Source organism: Hippocampus comes, unplaced genomic scaffold (assembly GCF_001891065.2).
Source record: "Hippocampus comes isolate QL1 unplaced genomic scaffold, H_comes_QL1_v1.1 scaffold51, whole genome shotgun sequence".
NCBI lineage: Eukaryota > Metazoa > Chordata > Actinopteri > Syngnathiformes > Syngnathidae > Hippocampus > Hippocampus comes.
Genome location: NW_017805497.1, coordinates 1,452,955 through 1,462,958, shown reverse-complemented (window position 1 = coordinate 1,462,958; position 10,004 = coordinate 1,452,955). Strand labels below are relative to the sequence as shown.

The 10,004-nt window shown below is 40.1% G+C and overlaps 1 long non-coding RNA gene across 1 annotated transcript in view; it reads left to right on the top strand.

The window, feature by feature from the left end:
* LOC109519769 (uncharacterized) overlaps positions 1 to 9,679 on the top strand; it is an 18,832-nt gene extending 9,153 nt beyond the window's left edge. The window contains exons 2-3 of the long non-coding RNA XR_002169024.1: positions 1,367 to 1,487; positions 8,356 to 9,679. This is a non-coding gene — a long non-coding RNA (uncharacterized LOC109519769). The remainder of the gene's footprint in view (positions 1 to 1,366; positions 1,488 to 8,355) is intronic.
* Positions 9,680 to 10,004: the final 325 nt, after the last annotated feature.

Sequence of the window (10,004 nt, the reverse complement as noted above, 5' to 3'; positions counted from 1 at the left end):
AAAAAAAAAACCAGCAGCTATATCACTCTCTCCTGTTTTTCTTTACTTTTTTGGGGGGGGGGGTTGTTTTACATAAATTTAATTTGGAGTTACATGATTTCATTTGATATCACTTCACCGGCATGAGGATGAGCATGTGATGCGTGCCGTGTTTGACGGTAGACAGGGTGGAGTGGTTGAACAGCTGCTTCATAAACATGCTAAGTGGGTTTATATTTTTCATACATGAATTACAATCAGAGCTGTCTGCCAGATGTGAACATTGAGCGTCTGCTTGGATGGAGCATCAAATAAAACGGGCCTTCCGGATTCCAGCTGGAACAAAATATGCCACTGGCTACGTTGTTTCTAAAGGCAAACACAACTTGAATGTTATCAAATGTGTATTCGTGTCAAAAATTAGAGACTGTCTTGAAAGAATGATTTTAAGTTAACTTTATGAATTAATGATGAACCGCGAGGCAAACAGCCTGATTTTTAAAAATGTAATTGTTTTCATCTCCACTCCGCGAGCAGTGTTGCTGAATTTCTTCTCTCTAGGCAAACGCTGTGTATAATTGTATCTTGTATAATAATAAAAAAATACCATAACAGGAAACCGTTAAATCATGGGACACCCGTGCACTCTGCTCCTCATTTCAAATAACCGCGTGAAAGGGAGTGATAAATAACTCAGTCCAAAGAGCAGTAAGATGAATATCAATTTTCTCTTCAAATGAGCCTGTTAGCCTCTCAGAATGCCTCAAATCCAACTCTCAGTGTGGTTTCCAAGCAATCAAGAGGTGTTTATTGACAGGAGGCTGAGGAAAAGTTGGCATTCAAGCTTCTCTCACAAGGGTGTCATTGTTATGGAAACCGTCTCACATAAACGTCGCAAAAAGGTATGGAAATGCTCCTCCTGCCAGTCAAAGCCTCTTTGTGCAAGCCCTCCGAATCTAACTTCATCTGAACGTTCAGGCCTTTTTGGTCTTCCAAAATCAATTTTCAAGCTGTGAGATGAACAGAGACCGATTGACTGTTTTCGTGCTACTACTTGATTAAATCGGTGAGAAGCACAGCCAACAAAGAAATAGATCCACAGAATATTTGTTGATAGCATTTCAGTCGAGAGATATTAATAAAAATAAAAAAAAAAATTTAAAAAAGCTGAATTTCCCATGGGCCAAAGAGCCATTGAGAAAGAGGTTAGAACGTTTGTGTTTTGATACAGCCCAAAGGTCAAAGGTTAACAACGCCACAGAACACTTGGACATGATTTTATGCAGCCCTCATCTGATTTGCTGCATGGGAATATAAAGAGTCACGAAGGTTTGGTCATCTACCACATTTACGCTCATTAACCTTTGGCCCGTGTCCTTTTCCACAGATCCAGTCTTGAACTTGCATAAGGATTAGACGTTAAAGGACGCCGCAGCAAGGACTGTCGTTCAAAGGCAGGAGAAGGGAAGAACTGATCCGAACTCAGAGGATGCCAGTCAGACCCTCAAGTGTGTCTCAATCACACTTCATCACACCTTACGGCCCACAAGACGAGACTGAAAGTGTGACCTCTTGACTGTCCAACAGAAAGTCACCATTGGAAATGGTGACGATTTTAGTATAAAATATTTCGAGTGATTCACAGAAAACATGAATCACATCAAGCATTCTGGGTTTTTCCGGAAGTATAACATTGATATAAAACATTTTTAGATACTTTCTCTGCACCAGTCAACAGACAGCACTGTATGGAGCTCCATCTTTGTGATCTCCTCAGTCCATGAATGGAAATTGAAAATCGTGGCATACCAAACTGCTGCACTACTGGACTGCTTGACTGTCAACGATCATATTAAGGTTCAATGTGGCTTCACAATGGACTACCTGTTTAGCACATCTGCCTTGCATTTCTATGGTTTGGGTTTCAAATTTTACTTCCTGTTTGAGGTTTGCATGTTTTGCCATATCCCTAAAACCGGCATGTTAGGGAGCTGTCATTTGTTTAAATTTATATTCCATATCAACAATTGGCATTGAAATGATTAATTTTATTTATAAATTTATATTCTATATTTTAATATTTATATAAATGTATACATTTATTAATCATTAACTTTACTAAACTATTGTTCAAAATGGGAAAAAAATAGAAATACTTGTACAATCTATTAAAAGTAAAGATTTGCAATGTTGACACAGATTTTCTTCCCATAAGAAAAGAACAAATGCATTTGTCCAAAAAAAAAATAAAAAATAAAAAAATAAATGTCAATGAAGTAGACACTATTGATTTTAGTTGGGAACATAAAATGATGTGGTGAGCCGGATCTGGCCCCTGGACCTTGAATTTCACACCTGTGCTCTAAAATGTCCATCGGTGTGAATGGGAGAGTTAATGGTTGCCTCTCTGTATGTGTGCTCTACACTTGGCGGTCAAGAAGACGTGTGGACCAGCCAGGACACCTCTCAGGATATGTGGGCATCACTGTGAACATTGACCTCTAGTTTGCACAGTCTTTGCTGCATCAGCGCTAAAGTTACTGCTCATACGTAAGTGATAGAAAAGTACATTGCCACAAGCTAAAATCATGCAAGACTTGAGTAATAATTACCCCTGCTGGCCTTTGTTAAAGTAAGGCAGATTCTTTTTGGGGGGGGTTCGAAACAACATTTTTTTTTTAAAAGGATGAGATTAACCTTGCATGCTTCAAAATATGAAAGTTGTGTAGTGCGGCCTGAGCAGTAACGAGATTTTAGCGCAGCTCTCTTTGCCACATTCACACTCTTAAAACTACTGGATCAAACATAACCCAAGCTGGGTAAAATAGCTAACCCAGAGCTGCATCGAAAAGGGACAGATCCAATGCGAGATTATTTATACCCAGCACTTTGAGTTGAGGATTTGACCCAGCACATAAGGTTAAGATTTTGATCCTACCCATACGGATGAGATAAATCTACCAAAATCATAGGTTACCAGGTTATCCGTATAGTAGTGGTTCAAAATAATATAAATTTATTGGGCAAAATTTTCTAAGAAGATGATGCAACTTTCTCCTGTCAGGATTTGCCACAGCAAGTCACTCGCAGGGTATGTTTTTAAACCGGATGCTTTTCATGACACAACCCATCCAATTTCCATGGGTGTGCCATCTGGACCCCAATTCCTTGTGTCTAAAGACAGCGGTGTCACTCACTGAGCCGCAGCCAAAGTTGACTAAAATCGTATGTGACTGAGTAGAGCTGGAGTTAAAAATTATCTTCATTGTTTCATTTTGGAAATGTTTTACTTCCTTTTTGTTTGGATTCATATTGGTAGTTGTCTAAATATGCATCAAACGACAAGAACTTATTTCTAAAACACCACAGCATCAAGCAAAAAGGAAGCGGCCTCGCAAAGCGCCTTTAAAACATTTTCATCCAGAATGATTCTTCGGCATGACAAGTAACTTCTGTGCTTTGAGTGATTGCATCCATTTAGTGGCACAACATTACCAACGAGACAGACGTACCCCTGGCAATAATCAGCAATGAATAATCCAGAGTGTGGTAATGACATCAGAGGCTTGTGGTGAATTTTTTTTTTTTTTTTTTTTTACAGCTAAGCCATAGAAATATAATGAGCCTCACAAAATTCAAATTAGACCTGCATTAGCTGGCATTTGTTGCCATTACTGGAGGCCTCAAGCGCTATGCTCAAGTATTGTCTCGGAAAGTTGCTCACTTCTTGCAGCAACATTATATTCAGCACTGTCTTCGACTATGTAATAATATATGTGATAATAACTCAAACATGAATATTTGATGAATGGCTTCAACAGGGAACTACAACAAGCATATTTGACTTTCCATCGGGTTTGATGATGTCAGTCAATAATCTGTGAATTTTGCGTTGATCCTCCAAGTTTTGATCGTCAAAATGTGCTTGTTATTGTTGTTTGTTGTGGCACAGAATTGCACGACATCAAACTCAGGGCAGTGTCTCATACTTTTGTTGTCTAATTTAACAAAATGAAAAGAAATTTCAAACACCTCATATTGTTTCGCAGTGCCTTTAGATACAAGATGATTTAATTCCTCAAAAGCCAAAACCTTCCACTGAAATTATGCTGGAAAACTTTGGGGATGTTCTTGGTGAGGAATTAGCATTTTAACATTGTGAAAAGCTTACAATAAGTTGATTTAGCATCATATGCCCTCTTCACTTTTTTGTATTATTATTATTATATATTGTGTTACAGCCTATGAAATCTATCAGTCTCACGTCCATAAAAAAAGTACTAAAAAAAATAAATAAAAAGTAGATCACCTTTAGCCTGCGATGACACATGACCGACAGCAGAGGAACTTGTTAGCGGTCTGCAGTTGCTTGTCGCTAGCGATCAGAGCCGTTGACGACCTCGTCAATGTATTTTTTGCTCATTGTCATTCATAACTTGTTTGCTCAGCAATTCACCAAAGAAAGGGAATCTGGAGCGGGATTTCAAAATGGAACACGCAAGCACTTTGCATGCTCCAAAAGTGTGTCCATGACTTCCTGTATCAGATCTCCCACAAAGGAGGCAATCATTTCCTTTTAACAAACATAGAGATGTGCCTGTCTTGTGTGTCGTTAATTTTTCAGTTTTGTTCATGTTAGGGCCTGATATGGCTATTTCTCATCATGTCATGCGTGTGTGCAGACGTGCGTATGCATGCGTGCGTGTATGTGTGCGTGAACTTGTTGATAAACTGGAATGGCTGCTTGAAAACTAGAGCATGGCTCAAAAAAAGGTTGGGTACCCCTGATGTACATTTTATCCACACCTTCAAAGTTGAAACTGACTTTTCATATACGTTTGAATGAGTTTTGCCAGTCCAAAATGATTCCTCCTTAGTTCCACACTTCCGTGCAAACAAGCTTGGGGTGTGCATCATACTTTTATCGAACAAACTAGAGAACCTCTCAAGTAAGTGAAGTCATGAAAGTCTTCTTTTTTTTTTTCTTCAGACCCCACATATCGATTAACCTCCCCCCTTAGACCTGCGTGGCTTCAATCTTGTGCTCGCAAGTCAAATAAAAACCAAAGAAAACAAGATGAGTGATCGGCTGAAGACAGGCGTGCCTAATGAAATGTCCGAATAAATTTGACAAAAAATGTAAATCGCCTTGGAGCAGTCAAAACAAACACATTTCAACGAATTTAGACTGCAAGCACGTTTGACCCAGAGGGTGGCCGAGGTGTTGACTGTTAGCATCCTCACACCTTATTAGGGCTCAGTTTGAGTGCGTGCATGGTTACCTAGGAAGGTTAATGCACTGAAACGATGTCTAATCCAATACACATTTACATTCGGTCGATGTTCTCCCGTCCTTCGCTGGCCACACATTACAAATTCATGACTTCACTCAACAAGAGTAAGAAAGAGACAGACGAAAAGAAAAAGGAGCCCATTTGGTTTCTTGCAGAGGGAACTGTGACAAAGTCACCAAGTCATATGTGAGGCCATTTCCTACGAAGTACATCTTCTGTCTAGCCTTACCCATGATAAAAACCTTCCCACTTGCTTTTTTAATGGTCCCTCCAACCCACAGCAAAGCCCTGCTTCCTTCTCCCGTGTTGAGGTGAGGCACTGTGTAAAAACAGCTTTTCTGTGCTCACCATCTGTGCTAAACCTAATTCTACACCAAAGAGGGGGCGGGGGGCAATACTTGCAATGCTTCACATTTGTATTTTGTTCAACGATGGCTTTCCCTTGTCTTTCAGTATATTCTATTATCTTATTTGTCACGTCAAAATCAAGGTTTAAAGAATTCCAACGTCATTGTGAATTTGTGTTATTTATTTGATCATAGTTGCATAGACATTGTTTTTTTTTCTTATCATTGTTACCGCAATGTCATAGGTCGGGGTGTCAAACTCATTTTTGTCTTCTTTTACATCTTCGCAAACATTTTTAATCGTCTCATCGCATTAATGTTTGTCCACAACAAATTAATGGATTCCTAGTTTTGAAATCAGTCACCGATAATAGTTTGTTCAATTATTGTTCAAGTAATTATCAACAAAATCTCATTTCTTATTTATTGCACATGACAATTTGACATTTCGGTGCACAATTTAGCAAGGATCATGCAAGTTGACACACATGATTTGCTTTCGCGGGCCACATAAAATGACGTGAGGGGGGCCGGATCTGGCCCCTGGGCCTTTAGTTTGACACCTGTGGTCTAAGGCATTGGTTCTCACCTCCTGTGACAGTGGGATCCGCACTTAGCTATTGTGTCAGAGATGTTCTGAACAGTGGCGGCTCATCAATAGAGGGCGCTGGGGCACCGCCCTCCCGCACAGCTGAGTTACTTTTTCAAAAATAATGAATGCAAATGAAAAATTACTTCAAAATATATGCATAGCTGTTTATAGATGAGCAGGATAAATACAGTTTGTGATCAATAAAATTGATTAGTTTGTCTGTGGCAAATACGGGGCAATTGAGTCACATGACTTGACTGGAGTGCATCTTGAGCTGCTATTTTTAGGATTGTGATTTGCATGCTTGCCACAAAGGACTTGAATTGACTCCGGACTTGCTTTTTAAGGCCACGTACACACTGCAGCTCAATTCTGATTGTTTTGCACTCGTGAGTCTCTTCAAATTATAATGCAGACATCACTCTGAGCCAGCCTGTTTGGTGAACCTGAAATCGGATTGGTTAAAAATGTCTGCATTTGAAATTCTGAAAGCCATGGGTGAATTAAAAAAAAAAATCTACCATAGCAACACGCGACTGGAAGCTGTGCCGCCAAGACACATGCAACAAAATGAAGATAATAGATTGGTAGAAATAAATAAATGTAAAAAAATGTAGCCCAGTGCTACGGATACAGTAGTGGTTAAAACCAGCAGAGAAGGCCTTGAAGGCCCCGACTGCATGCTACTGAGCTACTCAGATATGACAATCCATTTCAATTGGTGTTATATTTTTGGGAACACCCTGTATTTCATGCATTCCAGCAGCATCCATTAGGAAGACAATCTAATAACGATTGTATACAATGGTACATTGCAGTCATGGAGGAGCACTGCGTGAGAGTACGCATCTATCAGATGCAGAACCAACATATTTCTTGTGTTAAACCAATCGACCAATTGTGCGTCACGTTTTGACAATCATCTCCGTCTATTCTCCTGTGGCACAGCTTAGTAATGGCATTCTCCTGCCTTACACGACTACTGCAGGAATGAGGGAATTGCAAAGGTGCAGCTTGGCATATGATTAAATATTTCATTTGGCAAACAAAATTACAGAATGCGGGCAGAAACTGGAGCTTAGAAGAGCGGAAACGACGACCCGATGCTACACTGGGGATTGAAAACACCTGCCTGCAGGCAAGTCGACAATGTGATTTCAATATTTCATCATTAAAAATCAAAAAAACATTCAAGCGTGCTGTTGAAAGTCATTTATTTGATGGCTTTTGAAGGCTTCCATGGCTTCTTCATATTGAGAACGACCGAATTCAAATAAGAGAGCAATAAAAATCCTCCGCGGGGAGGAAGCGCAAACAGAGAACAAAAACAGAATTAACGAATGAGCGAAACAGCTGGCTGAACTGAGCAACTGCGTGGAGTCCAAGTTTCAGCGAAGCAGAGAAAAAAGGGAAATGTACATTACAAATGCAAATGACCTGAGTAGCCACGCACCCCTGAAGACAGAACAATTCAAAAACACAAAATGACAATGCACTAATTACACTTGCTCAGTATCTCTACAGTCTACAAATTATTTCAAGCTTCCGGCGGAAAGATTATGTCTCCTCTATTAGAGATGGCCACTTAGCCTAATTACAGCAAGCTTGTTTGTATTCATTTAGATGTAATAAAATATATTTTTGGGATGTAATGATGTGCATTTGTTGAATACTGGCCTACGTTTTCACATGCATTAAAGGGAGAGTTTTCTGTAAAAAAAAAAATAATAATAAAATTAAAAAAAAACTAAAAAAAAAAACAACACCAGCAAAACCTAACCAAAACCAATTGTCCGTCTGACCTGACAGTTTTTGCTCCATGAATACAATCATCTGTGAAAAAATGCAATGCGTCCTGTCCCCGATGTAAGTGCCTCCAATTTGATTTAGAGCAGACCATCACGCTTGAGGAGAAACAACCAATCACAGACAGATGTGTGACTGACGAAGTATCAATCATTTCGAAAAGTGATGAACGAGTATCGATCCGATAGCGGCCTTATTTCAAGGTATCAACCTCACAAAGGCTGTCGATACCAGTCACCGATACCAGTCGCTGGCGCCCTCTTGTGGCCTTTCCATTACCAGGAAATAATAGGAAGCTGACATCGTTTTAATGCCGCTTTTACATTTCCCCATGCAGCACCACACCACTCGGCCTCCGTTGCTGTTCCTGGGCAGAATCAACTGATATCTATCTATCAATCTATCGATGCCTCACAGGTAAATTTAGCACCTCTTTTTGAGTGTCGCGTGTGCCATAAAATGCTCGTCATATTTGTAGCCCATCAAGGAGTTCATGTGTTACGTTGTTATAGATTAACCAAATCAGTTCATATCTTTTGTCATTTTCTTTGCTTCACGGGCGGTTTGAGGTGACTGGAGTTCTAGTTCCAGCAGGCATAGTGTTTATTTTAGTCAGCGTTACAGTCACTGATTGTGCAGCATTAAGTGACTGTAAATATTTTTGGTCCAGTTCTCGGTTGTACAGGCAATGCTTAATCAATATCGAGTACTGAAGCAGAGAGCAGAAATTAATTGTCTCACGAAAGACACAGACTATGTACATGTCTTGCACTGTAAGCACTACTGCATTCAAATTAGAGCAGTGTGTCAGCCAGCGGGACGCGGAGATGTCATCTCCGTCTTATGTAATGAGAGCTTCCATCTTAACCTGGCAGATCTGATCCCAATCCCTTATTGTCTTTGCTTAAATGAATTGTGCTAAATGCCAGTAGCTGCTGCTGGCAAAGGCGCTGAAGGTTAAGGACGGCCACCCTTAAAGCATTCGTGAATCTGATCTTGTCCATTAGCCCACAAGCAGAGGCAGAAAATCAATGGGAAACAAAAGAGGCAACCTCTTGGGGAGTCCTGGGAACAAGAGAAGACGAACACAAATGGTGGAAAGAATTGTGCGTGAAAGAAATTTCCTCCATCAATTAGCGCGACTGCTAGCTTGTAGAAGTGTAAACAGAACTTGAGCCTGTAAGCGGCCATTTCAAACTGCCACTCATACTGACTATCGTTGTTTCCAGAGCGGGATGCTCCTATAGAACATCCATCCGTTGAATATTCATCTGCAGGCAGGTGCCTTCACATCCATAGGAGAGCAGATAACGGTGATAAAAAGACAAGCAAGCAGCTCATTAGGTTTGTCCCTCCTTAATAAATGACTTCTTTGTGCTGAGGAGGAAACTTTACATCGAAAGGGGAAAACATTCTGGGCTTTGAAGTGTCTCTGGCAAGATGTATCAAATTCTGGCATGATATATACATGCTCCCATATGGCCATAGTCTCATGCTATTTCAGACACAATAGATGATGTCAGGCAGGATTCAATCACGCCGCTTCCCATTTTACGTTCAACATACTTCATGGTGATGTCGGTAAGTGGCGGCATTATGAATTACATTGCTCGGCTTCCGAGATCAGGCGAGAATGTCCGTTCTCAGGGTTGTGTGGCTTTGGTGTGTTTTTAAAAAGTGCTGCTGTGGTCACTTTTTGGGCAATATTCATCCAAATTGGCTTTGTATCAGGTTATGGTTTCAAGTTAAGGAGTCGATATTTTTTTTTAGCCCTCTAAAATCACATTTTCATGTTGTTGTTTTTTTTTCCCCATGTTCTCAGCTACTACAAATTCTTTATTTCCAACAAGAGGGCCGTGAATGTTCTTGTCAAATGACTCGGTAACCAAGCAACTTTGTCAAGGTTGAGGTCAGGTAATGCATTAATTCTCAGCATTGTTGTAAAATTGCGATTTGCAGTCAAAAACAACAACGTAAGCCACAACA